Genomic DNA, 17,342 nt, shown 5'->3' on the forward strand with positions numbered 1-17,342 from the left:
TTTCATCACCTCTTCTTTGAGACGTTGTGCAGCATCGCGCAAAGTATACCACGGTTTGTCATTCAGAGGCCAGTCAGACTCAGTAGGATATTTTTGATTACAACCCTCAGTCGCCAATTGAAGCAAAGAAATTTGACCACCACCATTAAAGTTACGAAAATGATCCTGTACAGTAGAATCCGAACTCAAGGAACAAAACTTCAAACAATCGCCAGCATCCAACATAATGCCAGCAGCGCCCAGTTCATAAAGGCGCACCATCCATGTGAGCAAGGGCTCACCAACTCGCTGCCGAAATCGCTGCAAAATATCACTAATTTCTTGTTGAGTAAAATCCTCCAAAGAGTCTAAAGCAATACCATTCGGAGCACCGGGAGCCTGCTGCACCTTCCGTCGAAAAACTGGATGCGCCGAGACCGCGGGACGAGCATCACAAGGAGCTCGACCAGTACACGTAGAGGAACAATCAGTGGAAGAAGCATCAACCCCGCTCGAAGGACGAGCGCAATCACGGGGTGCACCATCAGAGGCGCAAGAAGCAGATTTACAAGCACGGCCGGAGCGAGAGGACTCGCGCTTGGCAGACTCCTCACCCGAGGAAGGAGAATCACTCGAGTTCCAGATATTACCATCCCATTCATCAGGATTCCAATCCAGTCCGGCTTTCGCCACGACCAGACGCACCTTTCGCGTCGAGACCCGACCACGCCGATTCTTGTATTTATAACGAGCAATTCGCACAGCCGCCCTCTCGGCAATAGTTTGGTACGTCTCAAGTTTATCAGCAAGCAACTTATTTTGACACCGCAACAAAGTATGAGCATTCTGAATCTCAACAAAGTTCGCTTCCAAATCCTTATGCAAGTTCTGCAACTTCAACAACCTCTCACGGAGAATCCTGTACGCAGACAGAACAATCCAACCTCTGCGCCCCAAAACGGGAAGCTCATCACCCTTAGATACCGGCGCCTTCTGTAAACAAGTAATCACATTAGCCGGCTCCGCCAGCTCCAAAAAAGAATTTCAATTCTCACTCAAACCAGTAGAATCAGCCCACTCACGGGCTAAGGCTTCATAAGGCGTTGAATCCCAGCCGGGAATATCAACGGGCAACTTAAAAGTAGATTTCGACTTTCTAGAAAACATCTTTGAAAAGAAAGAAAAAGAGAAAAAGAAAAAGAAGAAAGAGAAAAAAGAAAAGAAGAAACAATTATATAGAAATAATATACAAACGAAACCACGCACGCACCGAAAGCAAACACGATACAACCACAACGCACACAGGTTTCGTAAACGGTTCGTGACGCCAAATGTTCTGCTTGGGTTTTCGGATCAGATAGAACCCGCTCATCAGAGCCTCACTAACCCAGCCAGAACGTTACCCCCTCCCTAGAACCTATTTACAATCCTGCAACCACATATATCTATCACCTAAGGACAGGGGATTCCTACTATGCATACCAAGACCTCACAATCGGCGGCCTCGCGATCCCATACGGATCCAGACCTTTCTGCCCATACGACAGTATAACAAGTGGCGGCCTCGCGGTCCCATACGAACCCAGACCTCTCTACCCAGACGGCAGTCTCAGCACAATCGGCGGCCTCGCGATCCCATACGGATCCAGACCTCTCTGCCCATACGACAGTATCACAAGTGGCGGCCTCGCGGTCCCATACGAACCCAGACCTCTCTACCCAGACGGCAGTCTCAGCACAATCGGCGGCCTCGCGATTCCCTACGAATCCAGACCTCTCTGCCCGTACGACAGTATCACAAGTGGCGGCCTCGCGGTCCCATACGAACCCAGACCTCTCTACCCAGACGGCAGTCTCAGCACAATCGGCGGCCTCGCGATCCCCTACGAATCCAGACCTCTCTGCCCATACGACAGTATCACAAGTGGCGGCCTCGCGGTCCCATACGAACCCAGACCTCTCTACCCAGACGGCAGTCTCAGCACAATCGGCGGCCTCGCGATCCCATACGGATCCAGACCTCTCTGCCCATACGACAGTATCACAAGTGGCGGCCTCGCGGTCCCATACGAACCCAGACCTCTCTACCCAGACGGCAGTCTCAGCACAATCGGCGGCCTCGCGATCCCCTACGAATCCAGACCTCTCTGCCCATACGACAGTATCACAAGTGGCGGCCTCGCGGTCCCATACGAACCCAGACCTCTCTGCCCATACGACAGTATCAGCACAATCGGCGGCCTCGCGATCCCATACGGATCCAGACCTCTCTGCCCATACGACAGTATCACAATCGGCGGCCTCGCGATCCCCTACGAATCCAGACCTCTCTACCTAGACGGCAGTCTCAGCACAATCGGCGGCCTCGCGATCCCCTACGAATCCAGACCTCTCTGCCCATACGACAGTATCACAAGTGGCGGCCTCGCGGTCCCATACGAACCCAGACCTCTCTGCCCATACGACAGTATCAGCACAATCGGCGGCCTCGCGATCCCATACGGATCCAGACCTCTCTGCCCATACGACAGTATCACAATCGGCGGCCTCGCGATCCCCTACGAATCCAGACCTCTCTACCTAGACGGCAGTCTCATACGACAGTTCATCCTATGATCACCATAACATACAAAAAGGGAATTATTCTCACTATTCATCAGACCACACAAGGATTGCCAGTTCGGGCATAGCCTGTTCTCAGGTTCGAGGGGCTCCTCTTTCCTTTATTCAGTTACCACTTACCTGATCAGGGTTAACATCTGTTCATGTAGCCGCAGCTGACTAGAAGAATAGGCTACCCTCTTATACAAGAACACGCAGCACATGTTGGTTCACTACAAACTGGATACTTTATTACTCATTACATACACAATCACATAACATTACGACATAACACATAACCTGCAAAGAAAAGTGAAAGATTAAGTTGTACACTCTAATAAGAAAGGGTCGACATCACCTTAGTAGTATGTAGCCTGCACTCAGTGGTCATCTAGGCTCCCTTCTCGTCTGTGCCTCGGCTCGCCTGGAATCACCCTTCTCCGAGTCACTGGGACCTCTTCCTTATCGGCTACTCTCTCCTCTCTGGCTATTCTGTTAGGAAAGCATCTGTCTCTCGGTTCTTCTCCGCCTTCAAGATGGCGTCTGTCTTCCCTGGAATAAGTAGTAGCTTTACTGCTAACGGCAAGATGCCGCCTACGGACTGAACATGTAACTGCCTCAGACTTTCACTAATATAGAGGTGCATTTCCTCATGGAAAATTCCGGCCCGTAACCTGCCGCCCACCAAATTCTTGTACCTCCCCGTACCAAGGACACGTTCCCAGCCGGCCGGCCTGATGTAGTGTCTTCGGCATGAAGAAAAATACAATCCTTCGATAAGGGCCGGCCTGAACCGGTTCTCTCCAAGCGAATAACACCTCATAACTAAAACATTACTTTTGACCTAGAAGCATCCCAAGCTGCCGGAGCAGAAAGAAAGATGGAGTCTCTCCCGTTTGAGGCCTACCAGGCCTGAATTCAGCACAGCTCCATGAAATACCCTCACTACAGGACAGGTTATCCCTAATACTAACGAATCTATCCCCTAGGCTATGTGTGCAAGCCCTGATCTATGGGGAAGAGCACAGAATCATGTCGAAGTGCCTAGTAAATAGGCTCCATTCACTACTCTAACCCTTAGGCTTGAATGGTAAGAGACTGAAGTCACATTCAATCACTTGTTAACACAAGAAGGCCGGGAAAATCAAGCAGAACAGTGGTGCAACTATATGTTCTGCTACCAGGTTGTGATACTCTAGATCAGCAGGTATATTTTCACTTCTTACTTTTTTCATCTTCAAGGTAGTAAAGCTCCCTTGTTACGTTGTCAACTTCTCTACAATCCCTTTGCCATCGCTGTTTCAAATAGTATGTCTCCAATCCCTTTGCAATCTCTCCCAGCACCCTCTGCCCAGCTTCATGTTTCCAGCCCTATATCAGATTTTAAACTCCATGAACTCTGTCACAGTCTACTTGTTGATAATCAGTCTACTATCCTGTCAATTTGAGATGCCAATTCTGTGATCATCTCAATGCTTGCTGCCATGTGAATGTATACAGATACAAACAGATTATGCACACTCGTACTCTTGGACCAGATGGTGGCTTTCAATATTGTTGACCACTATAGTCGCCTATTCACCTCTGCTAACAATTGGATTGCAGGGCTGTACTCTAACTTGAATCTCTTCTTTCCTTTTTGACATGTCTTATGATATGGTTGCTTATTTCAATTTGAATTGAAACCACAAAATCTCAGTTGGTGAGCAACAAGTTTTTCACTCTGTCCTATTTAGTTCAGCATATACTAATGTCCCCTTGCTGCCCTGATCCATGATTTGAGTTTTATGTTGCACTGCTTATGCCCTTAAGCATAACTTGTAGGTACTGGCCAGGATGGAATAAATTGCTGCCACCTGCTCCAGGCATTTGCAATGCTGCTTAAAGGCAGTCCATCACTTGATGCATAAGAATTGGTTGATTCTGAATGAGTCAAAATGAAGGTTCTCATCACCAATTCACTATCTTCTAAACTGCGATATCAGTTAAAATCCTTGCCACCATCTCAGATGCAAACCGCACTTTGTATCTCCAAATAAATCAAGATTCAACCTTTTTTCTGTAATCCCACTGAAGGGCTGGCCCACAGGACCCTAGAGGATTTCCTATTAGGCTGGATGTTTTTGGAGACAGTTTCATGCGTATGTCATGACTTGTTAAGGAGCAGAAGTAGTGCAGTGCAGAATATATTTGGAAATGCATTGAGCTGAATGATATCATTTAGCCTGCAGTAGTGGGGCTGGCCGAGTCCTTTACTCTGGCACAGTGAATGCACAAATCTGTCTATATACTATAGAGCTGAGAACACACTGGCAAGCGTACATTGCACATGCCACAGCAGCAATATGAGCAACAGGCAGAGAGAGGAGGAAAAGAATAGTAATCTCCTCTGTCAGTAGAGTCTTGTTTTTCAGTAATATTGTTTTTTTGTTATCATACTTTATTATTTTATTATGAAAAATGTTCAAAACAATAGAACAGGCTGTAAGACTATATAGTCATAACAGACCTAAGAAACATAGCATATTTTACAACAACTGTATATATAAGTGGCTGCTAAGAAGAAAAACAAAAAGCAAAAAATAGGGTAGAAAAGCACAAAATGAAGAAATATAGTTTGAAGAGTACAAGCCAATACTAATGCTTACCAACCAATAAAGAGGAAAGAGTAAAAAGCAAATAGGAAAGAGCAATGGGAAAGTGAGGAAATTCAAGAACAAACAGCAGTCCCCCCTCCCATCAGTACAATAATGTGTTTCGCGGAAAAAGTCTATCATTCTTAAAACTCTCCCTCCCATTGAGTCCCGATCATGCGGAGGGAGTATGAAGACACATTAAGATGGCTATACTGAGTAAGCACACTATCACCCTTTATTGTCAAGGAATAGGGGCTCGTTTATTTGGACTCCACACGTCTTCAAACTGAGTAAGTTTGTCCTGAATTTTATATCTGCGCCTCTCATAGGTGGCTAAAAGGACGAGTTTGGTAGTCCATTCTTGGTGTGTTGGAAGTGTCACCAGACGCCAGTGTCTGAGGATACAACACTTTGTGACCATTAAGGTCATCAGTATCCATCTCTCCTAATGAATAGAACGTCATTCACCTCTAGAATATTCCGTAAGACTGCAAATTTGGCTGATTCAAAAAGTGAACAGTGCTAATATTTTACAGTGTGTTCCATACAACTGTCCAGTAGAAGGATCATTTACGACAGGACCACAGTATATGGAGAAGGTCACACCTAGTTTTCTGACACCTCCAGCAGTTGTCGTGAGGCAGTAGGTGAACCCTTTTCAACTTGTACAAGGACCAGTACCAGTCATCTAAAATTTTAAAATAGGAAAACTTTAATCATGCCTCTCTCACCGTCTTGTCCTGGTTATTCAGTAAATCCAAACAGCCTTCATCAGTATATTTGATACCTAGGTAGGCTAGCCAGTGGTGCCTCATCTCTCAGCTAATATTACAAGAATTTAGCAAGTCAATAATAATCTGGTATAAGTAGAGGCAGCACCCCTGGAGTTGCCCCATGTAAGTAAGTAGTTCATAAAAGGCGACTCTGATAGGGCCATGGGGCCAGCACCGAGCACACTGTGCAAGCAGTGGCGCAATTGGCAGTCTTGTAGAGTATAGTTTACCGGCCTTAAGGAAAAGTCCCTAAAAAAGGCTTCAAAGGTCTTCATCATATTGGTAATGGTATAGTAAATATTCTCTATCACCATGATCCCTTTCTCAAACCATTGTGGCCAGTAGAAAGTATCATGGCCTATTTAAAGGGCTGTGCAAGACTAGAGTGATGCTCCCTGGTGAAGATGACCATTTATGCTAAGGCTCTTATGTACATCTTTCCAAACTGTCCACATTTTTATCATCTTGGGTGTACATTAGTAATGGGATAGGTTGGTTACAGTACAGTATACTCAGCCCTGGTGTAGTGTGCTCCATAAATGTTTCTATAGTAACCCAGGAGGGAGGGTACATCCACAGCAGAGGACAAAAGGTAATCCAGCTGCGAGAGATGGTGAGCAAGATAGTGCACATACATATCCATTAGACGAAGGACCCTCGCCCTTATGTCTGCTTGAAGTTTCACAGGTTTAAGCCTAGGCTCTCTGCCTGCCCAGATAATTGCTTTAGCACATTGATTAATGGTCAAAAGGAGCGTCTTAGGGATCTTTCGCAAGTAGTAGAATACCAAACGATTATTTGAATGTGTGAATAGTTACCATTTGTATCACTTGGGTTCTGCCCCACAAGGAGAGCTGTAAGGAAGACCACCTGTGGTAGTTGCGGTCCATTTGTGCCATCAATGTCTGCAAATTGACCGTCACCATCTCCTCTAGGCCTCTTGTGACCTGCGTATTCAGAAATCTGCGTCATGTGGATTTCCACGAAAAGCCAAAGTTGTCATGGAACCTTCTAAAGAGCCACTTTATGATCGCCCATACTTCGCTCTTCAACCAGTTGATCTTATATGCAGAGAAAGTTGAAAATTCTAAAATCAGGCACAATAGTTGGGGAATCGAGGATTCAGTGTCGCTGAGTGTGAGGAGGATGTCATCAGCATAGAGTAAGAGTTTAATGTGGCTGGCAGTCATATTGATGCCTCCTATTTACTCACATTGACGAATAGTCACAGTCAGTGGTTCTAGTGCTATGAGAAATAAGAGGGGAAAAGGTGGACACCCCTGTCTCATTCCTCTAGATATAGTAAAGGGCTTCAACTTACATACCCCACAGTTAACCTGTGCATTAGGATCAAATTAGAGCCCACGTACCTTGTCAAGAAATCCCGTACCCATGCCTACTTTCCTTAATGTTCTAAAGAGGTATCCCCATTCTACCCTATTGAACACCTTTTCTGCATCTAAGGACAGCAATATCATGTCATCCATGCAAGGGAATAGCCCATGAATTAAAATACCCCCCCCCCCCTAACTTTGATCCATACCTCTAATGCCATCTGGTGAGCAAAGTGAGTAAGCCCTACCCACTCTAAATGAGGTACGTTCATCCCATCTTCTGTTAATTTCTCTTTATCCTTTAAGCCTTTCATGCATTAACCAAGCTATCTCTTCATGCTTACATCCATCTTTCCTTCATCATTTTGTCTTTCCACCCTTTCATCTTTACTTTCATCCATTATTCTAACCTTGCACTCACACTTCCAGCCCTCCATCCTTCCATTTCCCATCCATAATCCCTTCTTTTTCATCCATACACCATTTCACTCTCCTTTTATCAATTCACCCATTCGTCCAAACTTCCATTCATCCATCCACACAATAATCCAGCCTTTCATCATTCCAGCCATTCTTTCTTCTACCCACCAATGCAATGTTGTTTAACATTTCATCCATCAATCCATTTTCCTTTGCATTAATCTTTTCATCCTTTTGGCCCTTCCTTCTTGTTATAGTTTCTTTCTTCCCTTCATATGTTCTTCGTTTCACTCTTCCTTCCAGCCCTCTCTCTCACACTCTTAGTAGCCAGTGTATTGTTGGCTCTAGTGCAAGGAAGGAAATGGGCCAAGTTGCTATTTGAATGATAAAATACAGCTATAAGCAGGTTTCAGTGAGCCCCTCAGGCCTCTGGAGTCCCAGTGCAACATCACCTGATGCACCACTTGACACCACACCCCTGCACAGTCTTTCCTTCTCCCATCTGTTCACCGTTTGGACCCCTTTTACTGTGACTGGCTTCATATTCATTATGGTTGTTCCTTTCTTAATTTATTTTAAAACCATTTGTCTGCAGAGCAGGAGACAGAACAGGCTCATAAATAAGTATGACAAATTGTCACACCCGCTTAAGCTGGGAAAGCAGGGGATTGATGACTCCACTGCCTCCATGTCATCTTTCACTTTCCTGAGGATATTCACTAAGAGTTGTAAGGGATTCATGGAGGAGCGACTGGGAACAAACTGACCTTAGGTTAATATATTAGGCTTGGGAGGACTTTCTTTAATCTGGTGCCTATCACTTTGTGCAATATTTTCATGTCTGTATTTATTGAGGATATTGAATGGCAACTCACACATGGTGTCAGGACTTTATTGGACTTCAAGATGTCGCTAATGAGAACCCTGTTAAGTTCAGCACGGAGTCCACCCGTGGTTTCCGCCTACTTAAAGACTCAGTAAAGCAGTGGTTCAATTTGTTTTGTTTAAATTTCTTTATTAGTTTTACGAATTTTCATGTATTACAGCAGTTACGGATAACGGAAATTGCATATTTGCATCTCTTACAAGCAGTACTTGTCACGATAAATAACCGTTTGGACTGCAAGTTTCATATCTGGAACCGAAGATAAACAGGGTACAGTACTTGTTATAGCAACATAATATTACGTCAACAAACATACCATTAGAATGTACATAACATTGCTGTTAATAACATATTGGCTTGTAGGGGAGAACAATAGGACAGGGGGGAGGGGGGAAGGGACTGCGTCTCACTGAGTTGGTATATTAAGAGCAGGAGATGTTGCTGCTGCTGTGTACGATAGAAATCCTGCCACATCGATCGTCGCCATCATTTCATTAACTTATGCCCTATTGTCAATGCCTGTTACCTTGGATACGTGTCAGGGGTTGCTGCGTGCATGCTGTCCATAGTATATGCCTGGATTAATGCCCGTTGGAGGGCAAGAGGGGGGGTGAAGGGCTCTAGCTATTGTTGGCATCCTTCCGCGTGTTCTTGCGTCCCACCCGTTGCTTAGGATGAACCCTGTGTCTCCGAGTGTTCCTGCCACCTCCCAGTTCCATTCCAGTGTGCGGTCTGTGCAGTGCGCTAGGTGTGTTGTGATGATTTCCCAGTAGGTGGTCAGCTTGTTGCATGTGTATCAGGTCACATCCCACCAGTTCGCAGCGAGGGCACCGCGCATCTACTTGGTTGAATATTCTATTGATTGAGGCCGGTGTCATGTATTGCCTTTGTGTTATGTAATATTGTATTAGCCTAAACCTGCCGTTCTTTGGTATGTAAGTGGGGCTTTCTAATATTGTTACCCATTCCCGGTCCGTGCTTTGCCTCTGCAGATCTGTATCCCAGTGCCCTCTTAGCTTTACTAGTGGGACTGCTGCATTTTTCCCTAGTGACCCTGCCAACCACCATACGAGATGCCGTCCCGTCCTCATTATATGCAGATATTGAAGTGTTAAGTGCATTTTTGGTTCTTCCGCAATGTCACTCCAGACCAACTGCAACGATCTAATGAATGCTGCGTGTGGTAAAAACTGGCCCTGTGGTTGGACATAGTCGTTCACAAGCGCGTCAAATGGTAGTAGCTGCCTGTCTCAAAATAAGTCTCCCTCTGTCTTGAGTCCCATGTTCTCCCTTGCGCGCAGTTCCACTGCTGTAGTCACTTGTCACTGCCTCAGCGTGCCCAATAGCGGAAGAGAGCGTGCATATGTGGTGACCTCTCTGGTGAGCCGTAGGACTCGCCGGAAGCAGTCATATACCACTTTCACCAGATGCTGGGTAGGACCCTGACCCTTCCTACCCAGATGAAACAGGGACATTATCTGCCCATGTGTATAGCCCGTTGTTGTGTAGCAGTGTTAGCGAGCTGCCTCTCACTGATCCAGTGGGCTACCCACTGCAGCTGTGCTGCTAGATAATAGTGTTCGATATTTGGGACAGCCACGCCATCGCCATCCACGGCTAAGTACATTTTGGCTAACGCCACTCTATTTCGGCTGCCATGCCAAATAAATTGCCGCATGTCCGCCTCCAACGATCGGAACACCGCAGGCTTGATGTATACCGCAGTGGTATAACAATCGCGGGAGTGCCACCATTTTCAATAGTGCCACTCTGCCCATAGTGGCAAGAGGCAGTGTGCGACAAAACGCCATCTGCGACCGGAGTGCCGTCACTGTTCCGGTGTAATTACCCTTGAGTAGGTCCAGAGGTTCTCTATATATCTGAATCCCTGGATACCGAAATGCAGTCTGCTGCCAGCATACTGGCGTGCCATTGACTGTTAGCGCAGGATCGGAGGTGGTGTCATTAAAGGGATAAAGGTATGACTTGCTCCAGTTAATGCATAACCCAGACAGAGCGGCAAAATCTGAAAGCGCCTCTGATATTGCGTCACACGGCTGTCGGAGATCACGCAAATATATCAGAAGGTCATCGGCATAGAGGGACACAGCGTGCACCCCGTCGCCTAGTGATATTCCCCAGTCTGCCATTGTGCTACGGAAGGCTGTAAAGCAGTGGTTTCATTATAGTTTTTTCATTTTATTGTACTGAGAAAAGAAGCTGTCCATCCGGGGCTTTGTTATAGGGCATGGCTGAAATAGCAGCCACAATCTCCTCTTCAGTGATCTCACCCTCTAGTAATTACCTATCCCCATCCAACAGCGTGGGTAGTCAGACCTGTGCGATGAAAAAATTTTAAGCGGTGGCTCAGCAGTTACCTCTGCACTATATAAATTATCTAGGAATTGGGTAAAGGTCTCAGCTATGGCCTTCCGCTGCGTGATCAGTTCATCTTCCTGGTCCCTAAATTTGCTGTCAGTAAACGGCCTGCTTTTTCCCATAGTTCATAATGTCTCCATTTCAATCGAGGTAGGGCATATTCCACCTGTTTGGTGATGTGCGCACTTAGATCAAAGTTCGCTGTTTTGAGCCATCTGAGGAGTTGGGGGTGGGTTCCGATGTGTACTGCTGAGTCAAAAGTGTAATGTCACGTTCTAGAGCCGCAATTTTGTCCTGTTTCATAAATGCAGTCTCCCGCGTCAAGTCATTGCTGATGATTGCTTTTCAGCTGCCCAGGGAACCGATAATGTGGCAACCGAAGGGTCATTAATGTCTAAGTACTGATGTAAGTTCTCAGCAAGTTTCTTTTTGTCTTCCAGTAGTTTGTAGTTGGACATGTTTAGGTGCTAGCGTTTGACAGTGGGGGCAACATGGCCATGTGGCAGTTCTAGGACCGCCAATGCATGGTCCGATATCCCACATTCTAATATTGTGAAGTCTCTCAGAAAGGCTAGAGTGTGGTGGTCAATAAGATAGCAGTTAATTCTAGAACAGGTACCATTTACAGTAAAGGAAGTTTTATTCCATATCTCTCAGGTGTAGTAGGTGCCAAGAATCCACTAGGCCATGATCAGAAGGTCTTCAAATAGTGCCCTATCTTTGGTCTTGGATATGTCCAGCTCGCCGGATCTGTCTATATATGAATCCCATTAAGTTCCAGCCTCCAGTGTGGCCGAATTCTGTAAAATGTCTCGAGAGATGTGAAAAAAGGCTGCTCTGTTATTTTTAGGGGCATAGATGGAGCCAACTATCATTGCAGCTTCCATGGCCTTTAATCTTACAAAGACGTATCTGCCCATTGGTTCTGTCCAAATTTTGTGGCTGGCATATGAGAGTGATTTCCAAAAGAGAATAGTCATCCCACATTTTTTGGGTGATGCAATAGACAGTGCGGCCTGGGGAGAGTTAGCAATCCCGTTAAGAAGGCTGCTAATAACTACTGTACCAACCCAGTCACTCCTAAGCTTGTCTGATTCAGCTGTTAATAGATGGGTCTCTGAAAGAGGGCAATAGCAGCCACTTTATTGGCTAGATAAGTATGGGTCTTATTTTGTTTAATGTAATGTGTCACTCTGTTGACATTAAGGTAAACAATGCACAGGTTTGTGGGGAGTGATGATCTTGTCATTGTGAGGGCCTTTCGATAGTCACCAATGGGCAGTGTTAGCTCAGAAATTGATCCTAGCAGGGAAAGGGAGAGTGGAGGTAGATGTCGAGACTCAGCACCTCCTTGATGTAGGTTGTCTGAAAAAATATGAGTGGGTGTATGGATGGTCACAATGACTATGGTGAAATAAGTGTAGGGGACAAGAAGACATACGTGTAAAAAGCACATGTAAAAACAACCTGAATGAAAAGGAGAAAAACAAGCGAGCAAAACAAAACAATGTGCAGTGTGCGATATCAAGGGACTCTGTATCAGCTACCAGTAATCAACTGAAGTCTTTAGACGAGTGAGTTACTCCCTTAAGCTCAGCCACCTTGCGCATCTTCTATTCACTAGTCAGAAAAATTTGAAGGCAGTTTACAGGAATTATGGTGGCCTCTATCTGACAGATGGATAGCTTTTAGGGGGAGGGATTAAGTGAGCAGTTCCAGGCTTATGACCCCAAAGTACACATGTCAATGCTGACCTAGATCTACTGAGATTAAGATTGTCACAAATAACTGGCAGCCTAGGACCTGGCCTTTCCCCCAGTGGACAGATCTTACCTAGTATTAGATGTTACACCAGTCAGCAGCAGTCTCCTCCCTGACATATTTTGTTTGATAGCCTTTAAGTTTTCAATGGAGTTCTCGGTTTGTCTCGGCCCCTATTATTCTTTGTGTTGGTCTTTTGCTGTCTTTGCCCACCCAATGCTTTATCACAGCCTCAAGATGTTGCCTTTCTGTGGTGCCATCTACCATGCGGTAGGTTGCCTTTTGCTGGTAGGTCGTGCGATTGCTGGTAGCGTCAATGGGGGTGTCTCCCGACTTGGATATGTCCAAGCTGGAGGGTTCCAAAAAGTCCAGGAAGAGTTTAAGGTCAGTTCGATCAGTAAATTCCCTATGGTTGCCATTGATGATAAGCAGTATTGTGATTGATTGATTGTAAGCAGCATTATAGAAGCCTTCAAGAGAACATATCGGATCCCCAGCTTCAGGAGTGAAGGTCTCAGTGCCCGAAATTCCTTCCGACAGATTATGGTGTCATGAGAGAAGTCAGCTGCAATATAAATGGTGCACCCTTGTAGTAAAGGGACTTTACTACCATTACCAACATCTAGCCTGCTTTGAATGAAGGAGGCAGGCTCTGATCTGCTGAAGAGCCGCAGGATCTTTTGTTGTGCGTGTTCGTAGACGATGAGCGCATTGAAATTGTAAGAGTAGTACAAATGTGAGACCAGTGAGCTCCAGCAGGAAGAATGTGAAGACGTTTGTCATGTAGTGTGATTCAGTCCCTTCGGGGATACCAAGGAAGTGGATATTGTTTCTCCTATTGTGATTTTCCATGCACACTAGTTTTCTCTTCAACGCCCACAGATCTCAGTCTAGGTTCGGGTGATTCTCAAGTGCTACTAGCCTGTTGTCCAACATACCATCCCTCCATTCAGTGACATCTAAACAGGTTTTGATGGCTGCCTGATCTTCTTGTAGGCATTTAACTTTGCTGGACTTGGTTCTTGCATCCTCTAGGATTGAATCAATAGTAGATGTGATGATTAAAAGCTCCTTCAGGAGGATGTCCGGTGTGATGTCGGCCATTGCTAATTTGGGTTGTTTGTGTGTTATTGACACCACCTTCATAAAAAGGAGTTGACAAGTCAGCTAGGTCTTTTACATCAGGGCCGAAAAGGATCACAGCAAGAGTCTTATCGTGAGTGATGCCAGGTTATGGATGAGGGTGTATTGCAGCAAAATGTATCATCCAACTGAAGGGCGACCAGTAGGAAGGAGTTTCACCAGCATGCCCCTAGAGATGGAGATGGCTGTATCTCTATACTAACCGTCATACAATGAGCTCTTCTTGGGTCCACGGGCTTAGTAGTTTAAGGTACCAGTTTATGACCAGTGTCCAAGCTCGCTTGTGCGATGATTGGTAAAAAGGAATGTAGAGATAAAATCAGATAGCGAACATTGAAAAATCTAGGATTATAAAATGTCAGTCTATGTGGTCCTCAGTATCAAGTACTGCAACCGGGTCCAAATCAACCTCACAACGGGTCTCTGTAATAACGATAACAGTAGTAGCGCACAGTTCCAGCCTAATAGGAGTTTCAAGAGTTCATGGCAAGAGGGCAATACACGCCTTTGAAAGATGTGAGTTCCAGACTGAGATTTGACCAAGTTAAAATGTGGAGTTGCAGCAGGCATCGATTCATTTGTTTGCTACTCTTTTGCCTTTTAATTACTTTCAATTGCTACAATAGTTCATATCTCTGATACAGCCTTCTAATTGCTGGACCAGTATACGTACTGTTATTATGTAAACCTCTTTTTCAAGAACCATGCAATGAGAACTTTTTTGTTTTAGATGCCTAGATGTATCATTATAGAGCACATTCTTTTGTCATCAAAGGTTTATCTTTTTATTCTACGCAGTTGATACAGAGGGATTTGTGAAGGCACTGCTTGCATCTTTTAGAGAAATAAAATTAAATTTGGAGGGAAGTCAGGTATACAGAGACTGGTTAATAAAATCCATTCCTAATGCACCGCCTTTGCCTCGTCAAACAAACTCACTTTGATTACTATGTCTTGCTGCATGAAAAAAACAGTCACCGCACAAATTGTTAATTTTGTGGCAGAATGACAAAGTAAATCACAGTCCCATTTTTTTCACCTTGAAGGCAACCAGGTGAAAAGGGCATGTATGCAGATAGAAATTTTACAGAGCATGGAAATCACATTTGAAGTCTGTTTTGCTTTGCAGCTACTGTCGTAAGAGCTTCACAACAATCCTCATTGACAGCAATCTTGCCAGTAGGTGGTGGCTAAATGGTTAATTAATCTGCCCTCCTCAACCTTACACTGTCTGTTCTGGAGGGATTTTCATGTAGATGGGTCTTTAGGCTTATACTGGGATGTATATGTAACTTTTCAACCCACGGGAGGGCAGCCCAAAATGTCTACCTGTATGAATTAGAAGGCTGTGTGTGAGATGTTCAACCAGTTCAAGAGTATGTGCTCTTTTCTAGGCATTCCCAAATCCTATATACCCAATAAAGATAATGCTTTAAACCTGTAATAAATGATACATTCATGCAGCTTTCCCACTCTGGCTCTACAGTATGACCCCTTGCAATGAACTCGACTTATATTTAAAAACAATTCAATATACGGTGCACCTGAAACTTTCTTCTTTGCTTCAAGCAGTTATTTTCCCTCAGTCGTATCTCCAACTGGTCAATGCCACATGCCTTTGTCTTCCATACATGAAAATACTTTAAGAATGAGAATGATGGCTTGCAGTGATATTATTGTTGAATGTATGTTTAAAAGTTCCCACCTAGTTCATAAAATCATCCACTCTGACCAATCACACTATCTTGCTAAGAGAGAGAAACACCGTGGTGGTTTCCAGCAGATTGGCAGTAATTCCCTACTACTTTAAATCCCTGCATTCAGAAAACAAACGCACATTGAACCAACCATTCTCTGGAAGTGCCCCAGAAGTGGAAATCAATCCCACCTATAATTTGTACCCTAACCTCTCTACAAGCCTTCAAAAACAACTCAAACACTTTCTTTACATTAAGTTCCACCAAAACACCCCCTGTTTAGATCAATTGGATGCTCTATAGCATACTCAGTTGCTTATAAATATCTCTGTATATTAACTGCACATTCTCCTTCACTAGTTATCTGTTGCCTCTGGAACAGTGTTATCATGATGATACTGCATTGTTAGTACCCTTATATTAGAATTGTATGGGCACCAACCCCCCACCCTACCTATTGGTGTCTATGTAGTTCCTTGCTTGCATCCTGTCCTACATTATTATTTATGTTGATTGTCATATTGCACTGCAGCTTACTCAAAAGTTTGGAGACCTGCCTTTCTTCAGGTTGTTGATGCCTTTTCTTGCACATTTTATTCATTCTTTTCCTTCTACTCTCTGTTAACTGTATAAGTTATGCTGTGTTGTGGGACATGCTCTCATGCGCCTAAATGTGTTCTATATAAAATTATAAATGAATACATAAATAAAATGTATGCATCAAAAGGTGCCATGGCATTTACTCCTTTATCACAACATTATAAACATGGGAGAAGGGCTTTCATTGGCTAAGTTCTAGCATTATATCTAACTTAAATGTAACCACATTAATTTGCTGCACAATATTTTCAAGTAACAAGATGCAATGTTAAATTAGGGCACTATGCAAATGCTAGTTAGCAACATTAATAACCTATTAACAGGCAAAGTATGTACAAGAAGACATCAGGCCGGCGGTTCAATCCTTGGTTATCTCTAGGTTGGAATATGGTCTGGTGACCCCTGCTGGACTTCTCAAAGCTAGCTTGGCCTCACTCAGAGCTACCCTGAACACATTGGCTAGACTCATCACTGGCTCCAGAAAGCATGACCACACCTCCCTTGATCTTTTGCAACTAAATTGGCTATCTATTGAAGCCAGAATCCAATTCAAGATAGCTTGCCTGACCCATAAATCCATACATTACAACACTCCGATCTACCTGGCAAATAAGCTTGAACTTTCGGGCTCTGGCCAGAACCTTAGAAGTACGTCCACCCTACTCTTCAAACCACCAAGATTCAAAAAGAAAAGATCTTACAGTCGTACTTTCACCGGTCTTTCTCCAAGAATCTGGAACTCCCTGCCTCTGAGATATCAGATCCAATCTTTCCACAGTATCTTTCAAGAAACTTGTCAAACGGCTACTCTTAAACGAACTTTAACAGCATCAACTTGCTCTCATGCTCTTGTTTTGTTAATATTCTGATTCTTATTGTACTATATGGGAGCGCTTTATTGTATGCTGGTATGTTAAATTTGTTCTCGTGCTCTAGGGCACCTCTGATACCCCCAACTCTTAACTGGTTCTGTTTCCCCCTTTGTTGTAACTTCACTTACTGTCCCGTTGAGTTTGTTACCCTTGTTTTTGCCATTTCTGTACAGCGCTGTGATACCCGTATGGGTCTTGTTCGCGCTTTATAAAACATTTCAAATAAAAAAATATATATATATATGTTTGTTACAATGAGTT

The 17,342-nt window shown here is 44.4% G+C and overlaps 1 protein-coding gene across 1 annotated transcript in view; it reads left to right on the top strand.

The window, feature by feature from the left end:
* SYNE1 (spectrin repeat containing nuclear envelope protein 1) overlaps positions 1-17,342 on the top strand; it is a 1,959,630-nt gene that overhangs the window by 1,304,305 nt on the left and 637,983 nt on the right. The window lies entirely within an intron of this gene.

Source organism: Triturus cristatus, chromosome 6, assembly GCF_964204655.1.
Source record: "Triturus cristatus chromosome 6, aTriCri1.1, whole genome shotgun sequence".
In the NCBI taxonomy this organism is placed as follows: Eukaryota; Metazoa; Chordata; class Amphibia; order Caudata; family Salamandridae; genus Triturus; species Triturus cristatus.